This window comes from Aotus nancymaae, unplaced genomic scaffold (assembly GCF_030222135.1).
Source record: "Aotus nancymaae isolate 86718 unplaced genomic scaffold, 86718_ANA_hifiasm-v0.15.2.pri h1tg000030l, whole genome shotgun sequence".
In the NCBI taxonomy this organism is placed as follows: domain Eukaryota; kingdom Metazoa; phylum Chordata; class Mammalia; order Primates; family Aotidae; genus Aotus; species Aotus nancymaae.
In genome coordinates, this window is record NW_026988443.1 from 29,937,096 (window position 1) to 29,960,662 (window position 23,567).

Consider the following 23,567-nt stretch of genomic DNA (forward strand, 5'->3'; position numbering starts at 1 on the left):
CCACCCACCTTGGCCTCCCAAAGTGCTGGGATTACAGGTGTGAGCCACTGTGCCTGGCCTGTTCATGATTTTTTAAAAGTTAGAAATAGTGTACAGGATAGAAAGATGCGTGCCGGAAGGCCAACCATTATAACTCTGGGTAGGGGTTTGGCAGGCAGTCATTATTTTACTTAGGGTCATGTAATTTACATTTCCTTAATAGATATTTAGAAATTACCTGGCCAGCCGGGCACGGTGGCTCACGCCTGTAATCCCAGCACTTTGGGAGGCCGAGGCGGGTGGATCACGAGGTCAAGAGATCGAGACCATCCTGGTCAACATGGTGAAACCCCGTCTCTACTAAAAATACAAAAAATTAACTGGGCATGGTGGTGCGTGCCTGTAATCCCAACTACTCAGGAGGCTGAGGCAGGAGAATTGCTTGAACCCAGGAGGCGGAGGTTGCAGTGAGCCGAGATCACGCCATTGCACTCCAGACTGGGTAACAAGAGCGAAACTCCGTCTCAAAAAAAAAAGAAATTACCTGGCCAGAAAGATCCAAAACCTCTTTACAAAGCATGAATAAGGAGATGGAGAGAGGAGGTGGGGGATGGGGTAAGATGGAGGCAGAGAGAATTGCTTTAATAAGCTTCAAGACGGGAGCTTAGTGGGGCATTAGACACCTGACCTGCCTTGGCAGAAACTGGACTAGGAAGAATTAGGAATTTATCTCAAATATGACTTATCTATGGGTTACAGCTCAGTTGACTTGATATCCTGCATATTTCTTACCTTTCTTTCTCCTGCAACTATGCTGTGTGGTTCCGTTTCAGAAGCTACCAACATATGATCTGTAAATAATTTGATATTCACCAGACACAGTTGTAATTTTCCAACCCATGGTTTCCATATGCCATGTGGATTCCACTAAAAACTAATATACTTGGGGTTGGACCAGGAAACTTTTGCCAAAGAGCTAACAAAAGCTCCAAGGTCTTTGGGCAGAGCCCTGGCAAAGCAAGGCTGCTGGTGAGTAACTTGGAGAAGTGTGCTCAACTTCAGCCCTCCCTATTCTTCTTCCCTCCAAAGCCCTGATTCAAAAAAAGCGAATACAACCTTCCATGTTGAACATTTGAATTAGTAAGCCACAGAATGTAATGGATTCTTTATACAGGTTTTGCATTCAAATAATTTAATAAAATCCAAACCAAAGTTTATACATATCTTTAGCCATCTTTTCATGTTTCATTAACTTTTGGGGATTTAAACCACCAACAATTTTTTAATTTCAGTCTCAAGAGACGAGGCACACTGGCTCATGCCTGTATTCTTGGCACTTTGGGAGGCTGAGACAGAAGGATTGCTTGAGGCTAGGAGTTCAAGACCAGCCTGGGCAAAATAGTGAGGACCCCAATCTATAAAAATAAATAAATCTCAAGAAAAAAAATAGGCATACAAAACAGCCTGAATGTGAAAAAAAGACAAGGGGGACAGTGTTAGTGTTAGGGAATTCCTCTGCTTGTATACTCCAAGTTAGCTTTGTTTCCAAAACTGCTTTTAGTCAGTGTAAAGGAAATGGTGCTGGAGATGAGAGCTGATCTCCAAGGTAAACAGAGGCACACACTAAGAGGTGTGTTTGTGGGCATGAAGCATAAATCACAGGGCCCATGTCTTCCACTGGCAATGACCTGCTTGGGATCAGGAAGCAGCTCCGTCTGACCTTGGAGGAGACTGCTTGCATCCTCAGGAGGTGAACGGGCTGAACAAGCTGTCTTCCGTGTGCAGAGGCCCCTTCCAGCCATCTCTGCTCCCGCAGACACTTGCTCAGCCATGAGGAGGGTAATCCAGCTGGACTGCTTGGCATTCTGCTAGTGGCCAGGCTGGACTGGCCTGTCCGGGCCAGCATCCTCCTTACTCCCTCACTGCTTCTTGTGTCCCTCCCAAAGCTGCCCACCCGACTCTAATGAGCACCCCGTTCCTTAGTCAAGGGAAACACAAGCCGCTGGGCTTCCCGCTAGCCTTCTAAATAAACTTGTGGTTGTCAGGCAGTGGGAGCCAATCCCAACACCAACTCTTGTCACCCCTGTCCTTTGCAGGAAGTGGGTGGGCTGTCAAGGAGGAGGAGGGCCAAGTGCCCAGGCTGTTGAGTGAGGGACAGAAAGAACCTGTTGTGACAATCCTTTCTTCCCCCAGTGCTGCTGAGGGGGCTGGGAATGAACAGCCCCTCTGACTTCAGCCTGCCATCCAGGGGCACAGACAGAGGGCAAAACAGGGCAAAGAGCCAGCCACAGTCAGGCAGGGATCCAGGGCTGCTCCGCTGAGCTGATGACAGATGATTGACTTTCGGGCCGAGGCAGGTGGATGGTCCGAGTGTCCTTCAGCGGCCCTCCCTCATGCCTGTGCCAAGGCGGCCCTCGCCCTTGGGCCCTGACCCTCTAGGTCTCCAGTGAAAGGCCTCAGCTCTGGAAATCAAAGCTCTGAATGGGAAATGGAGAGGCCCAGGGGTGCAAAGTGCTAGTGATTGGCATGTTTGTCACAAGAGAGCCCTGAAAAGAGTAAGAGTGGCTCACAATAGAAGGAAGAAATGCACAGTGTGTTTCTCACTCAACAGAGGAAAAGTCTCTGCTTGACCAGAGATGGGACTCTTTCCAAGATGTCTGAACTGACTGCAATTTTCTCCTGAAATTCAACGCTAAGGCAAAGAAGAAAAACCCAAAAAGCTAATTACAGCCTCCAGGAACCCTCAGACCTTTCCACAAATTACTCTCTGATGATTCTGCAGGAGCTCTGAAGGCACGGAACTTGTATAGAGCAAAGGGAAGGACTGTTCTTTGTCTCCGAGGGGAGAAGCACACAAGCCCGCATGTGTCCCCTGGGCTCTTTCAGAAACATCCTAAGATGTTCCCAGAAGATGACAATGAGGCAGCCACGGTCCTGCTGAGTCCTCAGAAACGGCCTTCCTAGGATAAGTGCTCCTTCCACACTTCTCCCCGGGGCGTCGCTGTCACAGGGATGGTGGTCACCACCTGATTCTGAAACACGAAGATCTTGATTCTTTCAAACACCCAGAGGAAGATAAGCAGGATGCTGACATACTGCACCCAGGCGAGCTTTACCATCTCCCAGAATCCTGGCTGATAAGTACGGACAGTTAAGGAGTGAAGGGCCACATGGTATAAGTCAAAGGAAACTAAGGTTTAGGCCAGACAGGAAATGGCAAGAATATTTCAAATACTCTTAGGATGAAAGGAATAATAAAAGATTATTAAGAAATAAATATGGATGATTCTGACTTAGAAGAATGGCTCAGAAAGAAAGATGAACAGGAAATGATTTTCCCCCTGTATAAAGAGCAGACACAGTCATTCATGTCGGAATACAGTGCTGTAGCAATTTCCAATCAAAGGCTCCCCACATCTGTTCCTGCTGGGAACAACTTTGGAATCTCCCCTTTTTGGAAACTGAGCTACCACTGCCTGTCTAACAGGAAGGATATAATATGGTTTCCACCGTGTACTGGATGACAGCATTAATCACAAATGGAGTTTCATGGCTCTGCCCACCCAGCCAGATAAAGTTGTGGTCATTCAGGATGGTGGCAACTGCAGTACAATCATTAACCATTAATCAATCATGGGGCAGCCTTTTGGCAAAAAATATTGAGGGCTATAAATATTCTTTTATTCCTGTGCGATATTCTGCACTTCAGAACAGAAAGAAATCATTTGAAAGCATATACAATTGCATGTACAAAGTAGATTAACAAATAATTTAAGATACTTGTCAAACAAAATGTTTGATATGGTCTGGCTGTGTGTCCCCACCCAAATCTCATATGTCCCCACATATCAAGGGCAGGACCAGATGGAGATAAATGAATCATGGGGGCAGTTTCCTCCATGCTGTTCTCATGAGAGTGAGTTCTCACGAGATCTGATGCTTTTATAAAGGGCTTCCCCCTTAGCTCTGCTCTCATTCTCTCTCCTGCTGCCCTGTGAAGAGGTGCCTTCCGCCATGACTGTAAGTTTCCTGAGGCCTAGCCAGCCATGCAGAACTGTGAGTCAATTACACCTCTTTTCTTTATAAATTATCCAGTCTTGGGTATGTCTTTATAGCAGAGTGAGAATGGACTAATACACTATTTATATTAAAAGATGTCAAAAACTCAGAAGTGGTTGTGTGATCATCTACAGATGTTGAATGCCTAACTGAAGGAATAACATATTGCCACTCTAAATAATATCAGTTTGGCTGGGCAAAGTTGTGCAGGCTTGTAATCCCAAGGATCTGGGAGGCCAAAGTGGGAGGGTCACTCGAGGCCAGGAGTTTGAGACCAGCTTGGCTAACATACTGAGACCCTCTCTGTACCAAAAAACAAAAAAAGCTGGGCATGGTGGTGCGTGCCTGTAGTCCCAGCAGCCCAGTAGGCTGAGGTGAGAGGATCACTGAACCCACAGGAGCTCGAGGTTACAATCAGCTATGATTATAGCACTGCACTCCAGCCTGAGCATCAGAGCAAGACTGTCTGTTTAGGGGAAAAAATAAATTAGAACTTTGTAGCGGCGTGGGGAAATAAATACTTACATTACATAGAAATACAAATAATGTGAATGCCAAAGTGTTTCAATGCTACTGTAATAGGTATGTTTTAAAAATCCACATAAAGAGTGAAAAAAGTAAAGAACAACACATCGATTTCTTGAGCCATCCTTTTTGGTTTTGTTTTAAAATTCCCTTTTTATTGTCTGCTGCTAGTATGTGACATAAAATCAGAAAGCAATGGTGGATTTGCAGTTGTCCCCTTTGTGAAGTGTCTGTGTGCAGTCTCCATGATATCTGGTTGCCAAGTAATACTGTAGATGCCTTTAGAGAAAACCTCAGTCACCGGCCAGCCAAATGTGCTGAGTCAACACATGCCATGGCCTAGAGCTCTGTAAGGAATGAGGACACTGTGCCTTCCAGCAGGAAGCATGGGCACTCCTGTTCTCCTGCTGGACTGCTAACGTGGAGAGAGTCACCCATGTTCTCGTTTTCTCTCTGAAAAGTGTGAACAGCAATTTGTCTTTGGCATCTGTTATAGGTATGGTATGGGGAAGAACTCAATTAGGCTTATATTTTTAAAAAAGGAAACCCATCAAGCCAGTGAGATATGGACCACGGGATGCTGGAGGGGTGGGGGCAGTCCCAGATCTGAAGATCAGGACGAAAAGGACAAATTCTGGACAGCACACTTGCTCCCATCATAGGCATTCATGAGTTTTGACATTTTCATCACAAGGGCTCCAATTCTGCTTGTCTCTGTTGCCCCAGTAACCTTGAAAGTCCTGAGCAGTGGCTGAATGAGCTCTACCTGTGACTCACCGTTCCTTTCCTGGTAGGCAGCAACAATATGTGTCAGGTCATAATCACAGGCAAAGGGGCTGGTCCCGTTGATCACGGATACCTGGGACATGGGAGGAGGATGTGGTGTGAGCACCTGGGAGGCTCCTCCTCTCTTCCTTCTACCCTCCTGACACCCAGGCTGGTCCCACAGACCACCCTCGTGCTCTTGGTGGCCTATTCCCGTGTCCATAATCTTCTCTTCAAAGATGAATAAACATTTGCAACAATTTAAGTTTATGTACTCTGCCCTTCCGTCTGTGGGGATGGAAATAAGGGGTCAGTGTCAACGTTTCATACGTTTTAAAGCTATTTATAAATTCTCTCTCTTGGCTGGATGTTATGGCTCATGCCTGTAATCCCTGCACTTTGGGAGGCTGAGGCGGGAGGCTGAGGCAGGGGGATTGCTTGAGGCCAGAAGTTCGAGACCAGCACAGGGAACATAAAGACTCCCGTTTCCACTGAAAACAAAACAAAACAAACAAACAAAAAAAACCCAACAAACTAGGCATTGTGGTGCCTCCAGTCCTAGCTACTAGGGAGGCTGAGGAGGGAGAACTGCTTGTACCCAGGAGTATGAGGCACAGTGAGTCATAGGTGGGCCACTGCACTGCAGCCTGGGCCACAGAGTGAGACTCTATTTTTTAATAAAAAGTGGGGGTGGGGGCAGGCACAGTGGCTCACACCTGTAATCCCAGCATGTTGGGGGCCCCAGGTGAGTGGATCACGTGGGTCCAGGAGTTAAGACAGCAGCCTGAGAAACATGGCAAAACCCCTTCTCTACAAAAAGTACAAAAATTAGCCAGGCATGGTAACATGCACCTGTAGTCCCAGCTCACTACTCAAAAGGGTGGGGTAGGAGGATCACCTGGGCCTGGGGGAGTTGAGGCTGCAGTGAGTCATGATTGTGCCACTGTACTCCAGCCTGGGTGACAGAGTGAAACCCTGTCCCACACACACACACACACAAAATAATTAATAAAATTGTTTTAAAAAGGGTTAGGTACGGTGGCTCATATCTGTATTCCTAGTACCCTTGGAGACTGAGGTGGGAGGATCGCTTATAACTGATAATTTCCCTTTTTCATCTTCCAGAGTATGGCAGCCCAGCTTCTATGGTCCCCATTGTAATAAAATAAAGGTGAGGAATGAGTGATTAGATGCATGAGTTCTGGACATAGAAAGTTCCTGGCTCTGTTATACCTTTTTTTTTTTTTTTTTTTTTGAGATGAGTTTTACTCTTATTGCCCAGGCTGGAGTGCAATGGCACGATCTTGGCTCACTGCAACCTCCACCTCCCGGGTTCAAGCAATTCTCCTGCCTCAGTCTCCCGAGTAGGTGGGATTACAGCCATGCACCACCACACCCGGCTAATTTTGTTATTTTTAGTAGAGACAGGGTTTCTCCGTGTTGGTCAGGCTGGTCTCAAACTCCTAACCTCAGGTGATTCGCCCACCTCGGTCTCCCAAAGTGCTGGGATTACAGGCGTGAGCCACCATGCCCGGTCTCTGGCTCTGATATACTTTCAAGCTTTGAGCCGTTGAGAAAAGTAATCACTGTAAGCCCTAGTTTTGTCTTCCGCAAAATGAGTTCATTCTTTAAACAAGCATCTCTGCGAGCTTCCCATGTGCCAGGCAGTGTGCTAGGCACTGACGTGACAGTACATGAGATGCCACTACTGTCAACGCTGAGGGAGACAACAAATTAACACACAAACACGTGTCCTGAGTAGGCCAGGTGGCAGGAGGGAAAGTCTGGCTGAGGGATGATGGAGGGAGGGGCTGCTACTGCAGAGGCAGCTCGGGGAAGGACTGTGCTCAGGGATATCTGAACAGGGACCTGAACGGCGTGGTCCACTAAGTCACGCGGATGCCTGGCAGAGGGACGGCAAGAGCAAAAGCCCTGAGGTGGCAGCTGCTTCCTGGGTTTGAGGAACAGCAAAAAGGCCAGGGTGGGTGGAAGGGAGCAAGGGGGACAGCGATAGGACAAGTGGCTGGAGAGCTGGGAAAGTACAGTGCGGGCGGCTCAGAGGTTGCTGTGATAATTAAAGGAGATGATACAGGTAAACCCCTGCACTCAGGGCTGGCCTATGTTATGGGTTCAGTAAACTGTCTAGCAGAATTTTTGAAATACTTTACATGAACATTTCATATGATCTCTTGGAAACACATACTCCAAGTGTGTGTATGGAAGAGAAAATGTGTTTGTGTGTGTGCATGTGCACACGTGTATCTAAAAGCAATAAACAATTTAGTTATTTGACAAACACTAATTTTTTCTCTCTCTCCCGCTAGGTGTAAATACAGGTATATTTTCATAATCTGAAAAGACTTTATGGCAAGAATTCCTCAGAAGGCCCCTTTAAAGCCACCCACAGAGAAATGATATTTCTACTTTTCATTTCCCTCTTCAAGGAACTCGATGGACAGTAACACACAGAAACAAAGGAGCTGGACAATGAGAAGCACCCTTACATTGTATCGGGCATCTAGGCCGCTATAGCTCAGCGGCTGTTTCTGCTGCAGCCTCAGGTCTCCATTCACATATAACTGGGATCCAGGGATAGCAAAGGAGGACTGAAGAAATGCCATACTCTGCATCACGAAGGTGACATCCTCTGAAATCATTAGAAAAACGAACAGTACCAACCACTGGCAGATCTGAAGGGCTCTGGGTGCTAACAGTCACCTGTCTTGGCTGAAACCTAAGGGGCCCTCACACACCCAGCATAGTCATGCAGGAAACACTGCCTAGAACCTTCTGAACTATTAATAGCCCATATTAATTAATATGACTCCAGTGAAAAACATTCGACTGACCTAAGCTATCCCAAACTACACGGGGAAGAGGGCCTGCTACGGTGTGGGTCTTCTAGAAATCAGAAGAAGGGCTTTGGTCTATGAAAAAGACACAAGAGAGAGGACGGCCTCCCAGTGGACTGACTCACGTGTAACTGATAGGAGAAAGTCAGGATGAGCTGCACACCGAGAACGTGCTCCGTGGACTGCAGGGGAAGCTCCAGCTTAAAATGTAACATGTCCATCTTCCCATCCTGGTTCCTGTCTTCTTCTCTAGTCTAGGAAACCCAAACAGGGCCAGCAGCCCTGGTCACTAATGAGTCTGGGAGGAATCCACATCACTTCTATACATACACAATGACCCATGGTCCTACTATACACAACAGGCATTATCTTCCCCACCAAAAAAAAAAAAGAGAAAAATAGACAGGGGTAAGTGCATTAATATTGGGGAAAGAGATACAAAGTGCATGGCCCCTGAACTTCATACGTGAGTCTCTCAAATGTTCACGGGCCAAAATAAATGGGCAATAACAAAAACATCTGGAGAGCATTTGTCTCATTTGATCCTGTTTTTTTAAGTTTTTAAATTTTATTTTGTTAAGGAGATAGGTTCTCCCTATGTTGCCCAGGCTGGTCTTGAACTCCTAGAGTCAAGGGATCCTCCTGCCTTGGCCTCCCAAAGTGCTAAGATTATAGGTGTGAGCCCCCCGGTCAGATCAGATCTTGTTTGTTTTGTACTGGTGTTTTTTTTTTTTTCTTTTTTATAAACATGCCTGGATTTGCATGGAAAATTAGAGTATCAGAATTGTCTTCTACGCCTCTAGAAACAACTTTTTAAATTAGAAAAACACCTAATCTTCATCATTATGCATTCCCCCAACAAACTCAAAAGAAGATCATCAAGCTCTATTGTACATTCCGAAACCACAAGTGTCTTTGCTTCAGATTCTTGATGTTGGCCCTCATCTCATCAGGACTTGAAGGCCTTGTGGATCTTTTAGTACCAATCAATGAAATGAAAAAGGAAGCTATGTCAAATCAGCAAAGCATTAAAACCACATCTGTATGATAAATTATGGGCATGAAAGAAAAAGAAACAGAGATCTGTGGAGGAAAACAGGACAAATTATATCTGATGAAGCATATGTAGGTAGTGAAAAAAAAACGGGTATCCATTCCCACCATCCAGGCTGACCTCACAGTGATCCTAAAATGATCAGCAGGAAAGGACAGCAACTGAAAAGCAATCACTGCTGACATGATCCCCCTGCACAACTCTCGATCTTTTTGCTACCAGTGATCCTTTCCCAGTGTAGTTCCCAGAAGGATTCTACTGTGGTGTAGCAGCATTCCCATCTGGATCCCTGATCTACTGATTCATTTTGATTCCCACCATTACTATTATATGAGGAAAATAATTTTTGTACTTTTTTGGACTAAAAAGGTCATTTGAGATGAAGAAATCTCAATTTTCAGAAACTTTCAATTATCTTTTTCCTTCTAGACAATAATGTCCTTATTCTCAGTCTTGTTTTAGAGAAATCTCCCTCCCTCTTCTCTTGGATACTTCCTCTCTGCCCTGTTTAATCAGCTTCAGTGAGGGGTAGCTGCTACCAGGGCTAATGATCAAGTTACTGAGGCAATGATGGACTAGTCATTATGAGTAGGATGAAAAGAGTCTGCCTTGTCTTCCTGTGGATTTTCTTCCATTGGGATCTGGATAGACAATGTTGTGTAACTCTCTGTGATGGATCCACGCCTTCTGGATCTTTAGGGTTAAACAGGAAGCAAAGATCACATTTCTCAACTTGCAACAGAGAATACTGGCCAGGAGACAACTGCCAGAAGAATCCAGACTCCAACCCACTGTGGGAGGGGAGAAGCTCATTTCCTTTGATCTTTGCGATAAATGTAAAGCCCCAGGAAGGCAGAACAAGTATTTTCCCCATTATATAGATAAGAAAATCAAGGATCAGGGAGGTTAGGGCATTTATCAGAGATACAGCAAGTCATGGTGAAGACAGAATTTCTGATCAGGTCTTCGACTTCAAATGTGGTATCCTTTTCAGGACTAAAATATCCAGACTTATTTAAAAATTCAAAAAGAAGACGGTGGGTTGGAGAACTCTTTTTGCAAAACGGCAGTGCCAGGCATCAAAGTCTGTACACTTGCCTGTGTGCACAATTCCGCTCCAAGTTCAGAGAGGGAAGAGATCTGGCTCAGCACCATCAACAGTGTCTACTTGTTAAATTCACTTATTAATGTGCTGCATGGTTTTTGAGGCGCTACTATGTGTCAGGCAGTATTTGAGATGATGAGAATATAGTGGTACACAAAATAGACAAAGTCTCCATCCTGGGAGCTTATGTTCCCAATCAAGAAAACAGAAAATAGATTAATAAATATGCAACAATTTCAAATAGTGATAAGTGCCACAAAGAAAAATGAGGCAGGCTAAAATGAAATAATAATTAACGTAGAATTTAACAGAAAGTTTTGTTATTTTTTGTTGTTGTTGTTGTTTTGTTTTTTGAGATGAAGTCTCACTCTTGCCCAAGCTGGAGTGCAGTGGCATGAACTAGGCTCCCTGCAACCTCCACCTCCTGGGTTCAAGCAATTCTCTTGTCTAAGTCTCCCAAGTAGCTGGGACTACAGGCATGTACCATTCCTGTTTTTTTTTTTTTTTTTTTTTAAGTAGAGACAGGGTTGCACTATGTTGGCCAGGCTGGTTTCAAACTCCTGATCTCGTGAACTGCCCGCCTTGGCCTCCCAAAGTGCTGGGATTACAGGCGTTAGCCACTGCACCCAGCTTAACAGAAAGTTTTACAGAAAATATTCAGGATGACCTGACTTGTTGGAGGCCTGAAGGAAGTGAGGTGATGAGGGGATGGGGTACAAGAATGTCTCAGGGAAGAAGGATCTAGACTCACCAAGTCCATGTGCTCTAGGTGCCCGTGGGGCCAGTGCAGCTGGCAGAATGGGTGAGATGGAGAGCACGGCAGAGAGAGGGGACACAGAAGTGGGGACACAGATGTGAGGACACAAAGGGTGTGTCTCCCAAAAACAACCTGTCACTAGCTAGACTCACCCCATGGGCTAGCAAAGGTTGGGTCTGTTATCACTTGTACTACTGAAAAAATCAATTACTTAATTCCATTTAGTTGAAAGTAAGCCTAACATAGGTGCAACAGCTACAAAGGCAGGCATTCAAAGGCTACTGCTTCCTCAACACAAACTCCAGGTCACTATCTAACCTCCCACTGGTGCCTGGCCAAGAGAATTCACAAATGACACAACCACTTTACATCTATGAGGTATATACAGGATTTAAAACATTTATTATATCCACTGATTGTCCCGTGTGATCCTTCCACACATCCCAGGAGAGAGGTGGGTGCTCTCATGCCTAGGATATGGAGAGAGAAATTTTGTTGTTTTATTTTGCGGCGGGGACAGAGCCTCAGTTGAACTACCACATGAACTAAATGAACTACTGCCCTTCCTCCAGCAATAAAAAAAAGCCACCTTTAGTCAGTAGTGTCAATCAGAAATTGAGGGCAGGATTCTCAGTTTTCAGGGTTTCAGGCCTCTACCTCTTCCACAACAAACCCATATCCTCCTGCAGCTTCTTTTCCGGCTGCTGTTAGGCCGGGAGCTATTCCTGACTTCCACCGCCCAGAGACTCACCTTTGCTGGTTGGCAGAAGCTCCAGAGGGAGCAGCGCCTGAGTCTGGATATTGCTTCTAACAAATGTGCACCTGCCAGAGCTCTGGTACCCACAAATCCCTCCTGCCTGGGCAGCTACTGTGGCCCTGACTCAGTCAGAGCAGCCCGGCCTCCCAGCTGAGGCCCCCTGTCCACCACCCACTGCCAGCTCATCCCCAAGCCACAGCACAGGACCATGCTTCTCTTCCAAAGCAGAAAGACCATCTTCTATCCCAGAGTCCTCACCTGCCACTCCCAAATCAATCTGACCCTCTGACCACACAAACACCTAGTCTGCATAAAGTTCTATGATGGCACCAGTAATTCACTGCCCAAAGTGGGCAAATGGGATGCAAACCTGCCTCTGAGAACTCAGACTAAGGCCAGGTGTGGTGGCTCACACCTGTAATCCCAGTACTTTGGGAGGCTGAGGCAGGTGGATCACCTGAGGTCAGGAGTTTGAGACCAGTCTGGCCAACATAGTGAAACCTCATCTCTACTACTAATTAAAAAAAAAATTAGCTGGGTGTGGTGGCATATGGCTGTAATCCCAGCCAGCTGCTCAGGAGGCTGAGGCAGGAGAATCACTGGAACCTGGGAGGCAGAGGTTGCAGTGAGCTGAAATTGTGCCACTGCACTGCAACCTGGGCAACAGACTTAGACTCCATCCCCCCGCCCTCTGCAGAAAAAAAAATCACCAAAAACAAAACAAAACAAAACAAAACAAAAATTAGTTGGGCATGGTGGCGCACTCCTGTAATCCCAGCTACTTGGGAGGCTGAGGCAGGAGAATCGCTTGAACCCAGGAAGTGGAGATTGTAGTGAGCCGAGATCACACCACCACTGCACTACAGCCTGGGCAACACAGCGAGAGTCCATCTCAAAAAACAACAACAACAAAAAGAACTCAGAGTAGTCACCACTGGCTGCTGTCTGCCCCCACTGACCTGAGACCACCCCCTGGACCCCTGCTGTGGAAGGCTTCTGCTGGAGCTGTGATAAGAACTGCTTTTTGCAGTAATTCAAGGCACTGCTGGAGCCTGGCTTCTTACCGGCTGTCCCAGAACCAGAGGGGCAGTGACCTAGGAGGCAGCGCCCTGATCTGCCAGAAACACATGAAGCTAGAAACTCCCAGAAAAGTGGTGCTGGACACAAGTGTGCCAACCAACTACTAAGGGCTGAACTGTGTGCTCCGCAGATTCCCATGTTAAATATGATAGGGCTGTGGCCTTTTAAGAGGAAGAGATCTCAATCTCCTGATATGTCTCTGCTATGTGAGGACACAGAAGGCACCCAACTGCAAGTCAGAACCCAACAATGCTGGCACCCTGATCTCAGACTTCCAGCCTCCAGAACTGAGGAAACAATGTCTGTGTGTGTGTGTGTGTGTGTGTGTGTGTGTGTGTGTGTGTGTGTGTGTTTAGAGACATAGTCTCTGTTATCCAGGCTGGAATGCAGCGATTGATCATAGCTCACTGCACCTGTGAACTCCTGGCCTCAAGCAATCATCCCACCTTGGCCTCCCAAAGTGCTAGCATTACAGGTGTGGGCCACAAGGCCAGCCAACGTCTGCTTTTTTTTTTTGAGACAGAGTTTTGCTCTTGTTGCCCAGGCTGGAGTGCAGTGGTGCCATCTCGGCTCACTGCAACCTCCGCCTCCTGGGTTCAAGTGATTCTCCTGTCTCAGGCTTCTGAGTAGCTGGGATTATAGGCACACGCCACCATATCCAGCTAATTTTTTTTTTTGAGACGGAGTTTCGCTTTTGTTGCCCAGGCCAGAGTACAATGGCGCGATCTTGGCTCACTGCAACCCCTACCCTCAGGTTCAAGCGATTCTCCTGCCTCAGCCTCCTGTGTAGCTGGGATTATAGGCAACTGCCACCATGTCCAGCTAATTTTTTGTATTTTTAGTATAGATGGGGTTTTACCATGTTGGCCAGGTGATCCACCCACCTCAGCCTCCCAAAGTGCTGGGATTACAGCGTGAGCCACCACACCTAGCCCCAGTGTCTGCTTTTTAAGACAAAAATCTGTGGTATTTCATTAAAGCAGCACAATCTGAGATACAGACACTCAACTCTTCCACTTCCCGGGGAGCACAGCCCCTGCCCCAGGAGTCCAGCGAGGTGTCTGACCCACATCTAAATTTTCTTTCCTTTTTTTTTTTGAGATGGAGTCTTACTCTGTCGCCCAGGCTGGAGTGGAGTGGCATCATCTCGGCTCACTGCAACTTCTGCCTCCCGGTTTCAAGAGATTCTTCTGCCTCAGCCACCTGAGTAGGTGGGACTACAGGTTCCTGCCACCAAGCCTTAATTTTGCATTTTTAGTAGAGACAGGGTTTCACCATGTTGGCCAGGCTGGTCTTGAACTCCTGACCTCAAGTAAACGCCCCCCTCGGCCTCCCAAAGTGGTAGGATCACAGGTGCACGCCACCATGCCCAGCTAATTTTTGTATTTTCAGTAGGTACAGGGTTTTACCATGTTGGCCAGGCTGTTCTCAAACTCCTGACCTTGTGATCCACCCACCTCAGCCTCCCAAATTAATAGGATGACAGGTGTGAGCCACCACACCTCCCATCAGTTTTCTTACTTTTTTTTTTCCTCCAACATGGAAAGGAGAACAACCCATCAGTTTTCTTAAAAGCTTAAAAGCCAATTTGTAAATAGGACCTGGCAGAGCAGCCCAGAACTTCCCTCGGGTTTTGAAAAGGGGAGGCACACTGCACCCTCTACAACCCTGAGCCACATCTATTAGCTCCTTCAGTGCCTACCTATACTAGACAGCATCACTAAAGTCACTTCAAGTAGGGGAAAAAGGCCTTTATTAATGTAGTATATAAAGCTATTTCAGATGGATGGGATTATTAAAGGATTCTAATAGCAAATGCAAATGCATATAAAACACTTTTTAAAAAGTGATTTCCCTTTAATCTACTGCACCTTAATTTGCCATCTATTTAATAGCTATTTGTCAACTGTCATACAGACTTTTCATTTCCCTGGCTCAACACTGTCAAAAACTTTATCACCATATCTTCTAGTATTTCTTCGTTCACTGCTTCAAATCAAGTGTGTGCATTATCTTCAGTTTTGTTGGCAGCTTCACTTTGGCAGCTAAAGGCACACCAGTTCTCCATAATGTAGTCAGACAACTAGTCCATAATAGAAGACTGCTGGGCACAGTGGCTCATGCCTGTGATTCCAGCGTTTATCCGAAGCCGAAGCAGGAGGATGGCTTGAAGCCAGTAACTGGAGACCAGCCATGTGTAGGGACACGTACCTGTGGTCCTGGCTTCTCTGTAGTCCTAGCTACTGGGGAGGCTGAGACAGGAGGACTGTGTAAGCTCAGGAGTTCAAGGTTATAGTGAGCTATGATTGTTATCACTGCATTTCCGCATGACAGACTGAAACCCCATGTCCTTAAAAAAGAAAAAAAAAAAAAGCCTGGGCATGGTGGCTCACACCTGTAATCCCAGTACTTTGGCAGGCCGAGGTGGGAGGATCATTTGAGCTCAGGAGTTCAAGACAAGACTGGGCCACATGGGGAGACTGTGTCTTTACAAAAAATAAAAAATAAAAAACTAGCTGGGCACAGTGCCTCACAACTGTGGTCCCAGATACTCAGGAGGCTGAGGAGGAAGAATCACTTGCGCCCAGGAGCTGGAGGCTACAGTGAGCCATGATATCATGACTGTACTCCAGCCTGGGCAACAGAGTGAGACCCTGTCTCAAATGAATAAAAAAAAAATAAAAGAATATAAAGGGAAATGAGATTAAGCACCATGGTAGAACAGCCCCAAAAGATGTTCAAATTCTCATCCCCAAAACCTGTGAATAGGTTACAAGGCAAAAGGTGTTGAAGGAATGGTTTGCTAGAATATTTAACAAAATAAAGAAAATAATAAAAAAGAAAAATTAAAAAATGTGATTAAATTAAGGATCTTTAATCAGCTGTGATTAAAGATCTTGCAGGAGGGGGTTATTACACATTTTCAAGATGGACTAAAGTAATCACAAGTTTCTCTGTGAGAGAGAGACAGGAGGTCAGAGTCAGAAAGATTTGAAGATGTTATGCTGCTGGATTTGGAAAAGAGGAGGGGGCCATGGGCCTAGGAATGCAAGTGGCCTCTAGAAGCTGGCAAAGTCAAGGAAGGAAGTTCTTCCTACAGCCTCCAGAAGGAACACAGCCCTGTCGACACTTCAGTTTTGGCCCAGAGACATCCAATTTGGACTTCTGAGCACCAGAACTATAACATGATAAAATCTGTACGGTTTTAAGCTGCTAAATTTGGGAAATTAATTACAGTAACAATCACAAACTTATACAAACATTAAGAATGTATTCATTCATCTGTGAATATTTATTTATTTATTTATTTATTGAGTCTCTCTCTGTCACCCAGGCTGGAGTGCAGTGGCATGATCTCAGCTCGCTGCAACCTCTGCCTCCTGAGTTCAAGCAATTCTCGATTCTCATGTCTCAGCCTCCTGAGTAGCTGGGATTACAGGCATGAGCCACTACACACAGCTAATTTTTTTGTATTTTTAGTAGAGACAGGGTTTCACCATGTTGGCCAGGCTGGTTTCAAACTCCTGACCTCAGGAGATCCACCTGCCTCGACCTCCCAAAGTGCTGGGATTATAGGCATGAGCCACTGTGCCCAGCCCATATGTATTTATAGAGCTCAGACTATATGCTGGCAACCCTGGTGAAAAAAAAAAGTCTAAGATGCCTGCTCTGAAAGAGCTTATTTATTTAAGAATACATTTTCAGAGAGAAATAGCGGTGAAAGAGAACAGACACAGCAGAATCCTCTAGTGGATTCTGTATTAACACAAGGGTCTATAATGGCCAGCTCCCTGGCCTCTAACCTCCACAGTGGAGTCAACTAACTCCAAATCAAGGCTTTAAGACCAACCTGGCCCCAAATAGCAGCAATGGAAAGAACCTGAGCCAGGTGGGCAGCACGATGCTCAGCATGCAGCCCTCCCTCCAGCTGGCCCCACTCTAATCTTGTGTTTCAGCCAAACAACTGGGTCAGCAAGGCCTCTTCCTCTTCTGGGGTTCTAAGCAGACCACATGAGTCCTCCGGGGGGTTAAGAGTCTTATGTGGTCCTGCAAGTCCATGCTGAAAACGGGCTGCCCATCAGCCTGCAGCTCTACATGTTGTCCACTGGGAGACTCCTCTCTTGCCAAACCCCACCTCCCTGCCTGGAGGTCCAACTGTCCCCTCCACTCCTCCCTAACAAGATGATATGCCCACAGAACTACCAACTGTAATCAACCACCTCTCTCTGGATACTGCCTGCCTGCTCCTCCCTGGTTCTTGGGTGTGCCCCTGGCCTGCCTCACCCCAGTGGTCTCTGGGTCCTAGCCTGTCCAGACTTTGTCTGTCTTGATCAGTCTTTCCATCTATTCTTCATGCAAAGCCAGTACGTCAATATCACTAGGTACGGGGTTTCGTCTCAGGATGGTGCAAATATTCTCAAATTGATTGTGCTGATAGCTGTACAACTCTCTGGATTGTGTACTTAAGAAAAAAGTCAGAATCATCCCATCTCTGCTCAAAACCCCCCAGCAGAATGCTCCAGGATCCGCCCTCCTCTCCTCCTCTCTGCTTTGCCCACATAGTCCCTCCAGGCACCCTGCCCTCCTCAGTGTTTCCTCTGCAGGCTCTTGCTCCAGGCCCTCTGAATCTGCTGCTCCCTGGCCTAGAACACTTGCTCTTCCCACAATAGCTGTTGGCTCATTCCTCACTTCCTTCAGATTTTGACTCCAATGTCATCACCATCGAGGGCCTCCCCATCACCTTACAGCAAAAAGCATTTCACGCCCTCCCCACCCTGACACTCACAACCAGCTGTTCCGTCCTGCAGGTTGTTATTTCCCTCGCTCCACTGGAATGAGAGCTCCAGGTGGGGAAAGGGCTTTGTTTTGTTCACCATGGCATCTAGACCTGGTACCTAGGGAAAAAAAAAAAAAAAGAGGCACACATTTGATACTGAGTAAATGTTTGTTGAGTGAACAAATAAATGAGTGGTCCAAATGTGACACAAGCGTTGTACTTTAATTATCACAAGAACCACTAGGACTTTAGTTTAGTGAAATCCATACAATAAATTCAATCCTGATACCAGAAAAAGATCTGCCTTCCTTGACATTCAGATTTGTTAAAAATGACAAAAGAAGCTGGGGGAGGTGACTCATGCCTGTAATCCCAGCACTTTGGGAGGCCGAGGTGGGCAGATCAGGAGGTCAGGAGTTCAAGACCAGCCTGGCCAACATAGTGAAACCCCGTCAAAAAAAAAAAAAAAAAAAAAAGACAAAAGAAATTTGAACAACTGGAATAAAGAGGGTTGGGCAGATATGTATGTAAATGGCTATATTGCAAATGCTGGTTAAAAAAAAAAATCAATCCAAAGCTTCCTGGTAGAAATAAATACTTCACAGCAATGATTCTGCAATAACGAGTTGGCATAAACTGCAAATAACATTTTCTGTGGAGCCAAAATATTAATTATGCTTCAGGAAAACGGGCTTTGGTGCCTCAAACAAGACCAAACCTCGTGTAGGAACACAGCCACCATTCCAGCTAAAGACGGGCTGCAGGTTGATATGCTTCGGCTGTGTGTCCCCACCCAAATCTCATCTTGAATTGTCCTCCCAAATTCCCCCATGTTGTGGATGGGACCTGGTGGGAGATAACTGGATCATAGCGGGCTGTTTCCCGCATACGGTTCTCATGGAAATAAGTCTCACGAGATCTGACGGTTTTATCAGGGGTTTCTGACTGTACATCTTCCTCATTCTCCCTTTGCCTGCTGCCATCCATGTAAGACAGGACTTGCTCCTCCTTGCCTTCCACCATGATTGTGAGGCTTTCGCAGTTGTGTGGAATTGTAAGTCCAAGTAAGCCTCTTTCTTTTGTAAATTGCCCAGTCTCAGGTACGTCTTTATCAGTGGCATGAAAATGAACTAATACACAGGTTTTGTGTTTACCACCAAATTCTCATCTATTTGGAGTCAAGGGCCATGCCTCCTATCTGCTTCTACCTCCAGGTCAGAGCCTTTCTCACAGGCGTGAGAAAGTAATCTTAAACTCAAGTACACATTGCAGTTTAAAATTTTCAGAACCGCCGGGTGCAGTGGCTCACACCTGTAATCCCAGCACTTTGGGAGGCAGGGAGGGCACTTCATGAGGTCAAGAGATGGAGACTATCCTGGCCGATACGGTGAAACCCCATCTCTACTAAAAATACAAAAAAAAAATTAGCTGGGCATGGTGGCACATGCCTGCAGTCCCAGCTACTCCGGAGGCTGAGGCAGGAGAATCACTTGAACATGGGAGGCGGAGGTTGCAGTGAGCCGAGATCGCACCACTGCATTCCAGCCTGGTGAAAGATCAAGACTCCATTTCAAGAAAAACAACAACATTTTTTCAGAACAATTTCTGAGATCAAAACAATTATCATGGATAGATTCTCTACTTTGGTACATTAAAACTATCATCCCAAATACACTTATCTCAGTATTTTTTAAAGAAATAAAAGGGAACTAAAAGCCCCAAGCGTCAATAGAATATTCAGTTCCAAAGTAATACCCCATACAGGACTGCTAATTAAGACAGAGTTCACGAAAGAAAGACCATCTTCACGAAAGGATCTAACTTGTCGACAAAGGTACGAATTGACATTTTTTAAGGTGATCTGCTGACAAGTGTACATCACCTATGCAGGTAGCATTCTGAACAAAAAAAAGTTTAATCTGAATCTAATTATGAAGAAAATCAGAGGAACAGAGATTGTAAAACATTCTATGAAACAATTAGCATGGGCTGGATGCAGTGGCTTATGCCTGTAATTCCAGCACTTGGGAGGCTGAGGCTGGTGGATCACGAGGTCAGGAGTTCAAGACTAGCCTGGCCAAGATAGTGAAACCCCGTCTCTACTAAAAATACAAAATTAGCTGGACATGGTGGCAGGTGCCTCTAATCCCAGCTACTTGGGAGGCTGAGGCAAAGAATTGCTTGAACTCAGGAGGTGAACATTGCAGTGAGCCGAGATAGCACCACTGCACTCCAGCCTGGGCGACAGAGAGAAACTCCCTCTCAGAAAAAAAAAAAAAACAATTAGCTGGGCATGGTGTGCATGCCTGTAATCCCAGCTACTCAGGAGGCTGAGGCTGGAGAATCGCTTAAACCTGGGAGGCAGAGGTTGTAGTAAGCCAAGATTGCACCACTGTACTTCAGCCTGGGCGACAGAGCAAAACTTCGTCTTAAAAAAAAAAAAAAAGACAAAACAAAAACAATTAGCATAGACTCTTTAAAAATGTCAACCTCAAGAAATTGAAACAAGAAGGAACTGTTCTAGGTTAAATGAACCTAAAGATACAGAACAATTAATGCACTATGTGAACCTTGATTAGATACTAGAATTAAAAAAAAATTAAAAGCCAATTATTTTTTGTGAGCAAACAATTGGGGAAATTTAAGTAAGCCCTGTCCATTAGATACCATTATTCTATCAATGTGAAATTGCTTTGGTATGACCTGGTGTATTGGCTTACGCCTGCAATCCCAGCACTTTGGGAGGCTGAGGAGGGTGGATCACCTGAGGTCAGGAGTTCAAGACCAGCCTGGCCAACATGGTCAAACACCGTCTGTACTAAAAATACAAAAATATTAGCTGGGCATGGTGGGGCGTTCCCGTAATTCCAGCTACTCGGGAGGCTGAGGCAAGAGAAATGCTTGAACCAGGACCGTGGAGGCGGCGGTTGCAGTGGGCCAAGATCTCGCCACTGCATTCCAGCCTGGTCTACAAAGCGAGACACCATTTCAAAAAAAGAAATTCCTTTGGTATGATATTTTGTGGCCACGAAAGAATAATTTTTATAAGACATATGCTAAAATACTAGGCATCAGTGCCATGACCTCTGCAACTTCCTATCAAATGGCTCTGATGCACTGTGCTATATACATATGTACACACATACATGCATAAAGAGAGCTAGACACAAAATATTACTGAATCTAAGAGCATTAGTACTGTACTGTTCTCTCAATGTTTTAGCAAGCTTGAAATTTTTCGAAAAAGAAGTGAAAAAGGCCAGGCACGGTAGCTCATGCCTGTAATCCCAACACTTTGGGAGGCTGAGGTGGGTGGATCACAAGGTCAAGAGTTTGAGACCAGCCTGGCCAAGATGATGAAACCCTGTCTCTCCCAAATATACAAACTTAGCCAGGGGTGGTGGCAGCCACCTGTAGTCCCAGCTACTCGAGAGGCTGAGGCAGGAGAATCACTTGAACTCAGGAGGCAGAGGTTGCAGTGAGCCTAAATCACACCACTGCACTCTAGCCTGGGTGACAGAGCAAGACCTCATCTCAAAAACGAAACAATAACAACAAAAAAGAGGTGAAAAAATAAGGAAACAAAAACAGATTAATCTGGTCCCAGTAGTACCTCCAGATTGCACGAACATTTCATTTTTCACACAGGGCCCATAGAATATCATTTTGTCGTAATTGTCAAATGTGATCCTAGCACCTTCTGAGATAACATGAGCTGCCCGATTCTCTTTTCAGGCATGACCACAAGCTAACATCTGCATCTGACCCCAACCTGCCTGATTACCTTACCAGCTACTTCACAGTCCCCACCAGGAAAAACCCCGGGCACATCACACTGCAAGTCCCAGGTGTCCGCTGAACGGCGCCTGCCAGTCGCTGCCCAGGGGATGAGAAACCACAGGTGCCTTGTTTGGGACTAGAGTCCGGAATCCCGTCCTCCTTCCCTCGGCTCTGCTCCCTCATTGTTTATGAAGATCTCAGTCCCCTCTGCGGGGATCCCCACCTCTCCTTCCAGGGACACGGGCCCCAGTCTTCTTGCCTTTCAAGGTCCACACAAATAACTGTGCCTCCCCTCAAAGCCTTTCTCTGTCTTCCCAGGTGAAGTCCTCGCTCCTCCCTCAAGCTTTCCAAGCACGGGCAGTTCTTGCTGGCACTGGAACTCTGAGCAACCCTCCTAGCAGGCCCAGCTCATGCTGCAGGGGGCAGGAAGAGTTCAAAGGAAGCTGTGCCAAAGATCCTGATGACTTAGTGGGAACGCGGCAACAGGTGGCACCAGGTCCCGTAAAGAGATTCCTGGAAAGCGAAGCGGGTCTCAGAGGGCATGGATTCGGCCCGACGCGCCCGCGATCAGCGGAGGAGCTGCCGGTGCGGAGGGGCGGGGCTGCAGACCCCGGGCAAGTGGAGCGCGAGCTCTGACCCCTCAGCCGGGCTGAGCAGCTCCGAGGCCCCTAGAAGGAGGCCGGACGCGGTGGAGCAACCCAGAGAGGGCGGAGACCACCGCCTGCCGGGCTCGTGGGTTGAAGCTCTGAAACTGGGGCGCTCGGAATCTCCAAAGGGCAAGACCCGCTCGGGTGGCGGTCGAGAGGGCTCCAGTCCCGGGCCCACCGGAGGCCGTTCCCTGCACCTCACGGCCAGCGGGGCTCGGGGACGGCGAGGAGAGGGGCTCCGGGTGAGCAGCGGGACCCCCCTCCGGGAGGACAGAGCCCACCCAGCCGGTCGGCGGCGCACCGGGGACGCCGCCCGGAGTTGGGACGCCCATAACCCAGCCGATACGCCGCTGCCGCCGCTCCCCTAGCGCTCCATCCCGTTGCCATTCACCACAGACAGCTGAGGGAGGAGCGCCCTAAGTGCGGCAGCGGGCAGCCCCCAGCACCCTCCCCGCCTCATCCCAGCTACTCGGGAGGCTGAGGCAGGAGAATCGCTTGAACCCCGGAGGGGGAGGTTGCAGTGAGCCGAAGTGACACCATTGCACTCCATCCTGGGCAACAGCGTCAGCTCCAGTCGGGCCCTCTTCCCTGAATCCCAACGGTGCTGCCAAGTGACCGTTCCCTCCTCCAATCACAAGGCGCTGCAGCCGGCGGGGGCTGGGCCAGGGTTGTTCCCGCCCCCGAAGTTGGCTCGGCTTGCACAAACCCGGCTTCACGGACGCGCCCCCTCCTGGAGAAGCGGCCCCTGCCCGCGAGCTGCGCGCTCTGCTCTGCCCTTTTCGGCAGTGCCTGTAAGAAAAGAAGGGAATTGCATGCGGCCCACCAGACCAGAGCTGTGGATTTACTAGAGATGTGGCAAAGCAGTGATCAGAACAGATTTGGAACGTTGTAGTATCTAGGTCTGGACCCCAATATTTAAGCAACCTTCATGAATAGAATAAGCACATTCTCAGGCCGGGTGCGATGGCTCACGCCTGTAATCCCAGGACTTTGGGAGGCCGAGGCGGGCGGATCACTTGACGTCAGTAGTTCGAGACCAGCCTGGCCAACATGGCAAAACTCCATCTCTATTTTTGTATTAAAAATACAAAAATTAGCAGGGCGTGGTGGCACGCGCCTGTAATCCCAGCTACTCGGGAGGCTGAGGCAGGAGAATCCCTTGAACCCGCAGGCAGAGGTTGCAGTAAGCCGAGATCGTGCCACTGCACTCCAGCCTAGGTGACATCTCAAAAACAAAAACAAACAAAAAAATTCTCTATTTAAATCAGATAGTAAAAATCCTATTCAAAGGCTGATGTGGGACTGAAATGGGAGGGAGGTTGTGGATATACAGTCTCTGTGGAGTGCAAAGTAGTTGAGTTTTTTTGTTGTTTTGAGACAGGATCTCACTCTGTTGCTCATGCTGGAGTGCAGTGGCACAATCTTGGCTC

At 47.0% G+C, this 23,567-nt stretch overlaps 1 protein-coding gene across 1 annotated transcript in view; it reads right to left on the reverse strand.

Annotated features, from left to right (window-relative positions):
* Positions 1–1,096: 1,096 nt before the first annotated feature.
* The window catches only part of TMEM231 (transmembrane protein 231), an 81,412-nt gene continuing 58,941 nt past the window's right edge, over positions 1,097–23,567 (reverse strand). Inside the window, exons 11-14 of the mRNA XM_064383324.1 lie at positions 17,720–17,828; positions 8,306–8,434; positions 7,833–7,975; positions 1,097–5,422 (exon numbers count right to left, since the gene is read on the reverse strand). The gene's annotated coding sequence lies outside the window, so the exon portion shown is untranslated. The remainder of the gene's footprint in view (positions 5,423–7,832; positions 7,976–8,305; positions 8,435–17,719; positions 17,829–23,567) is intronic.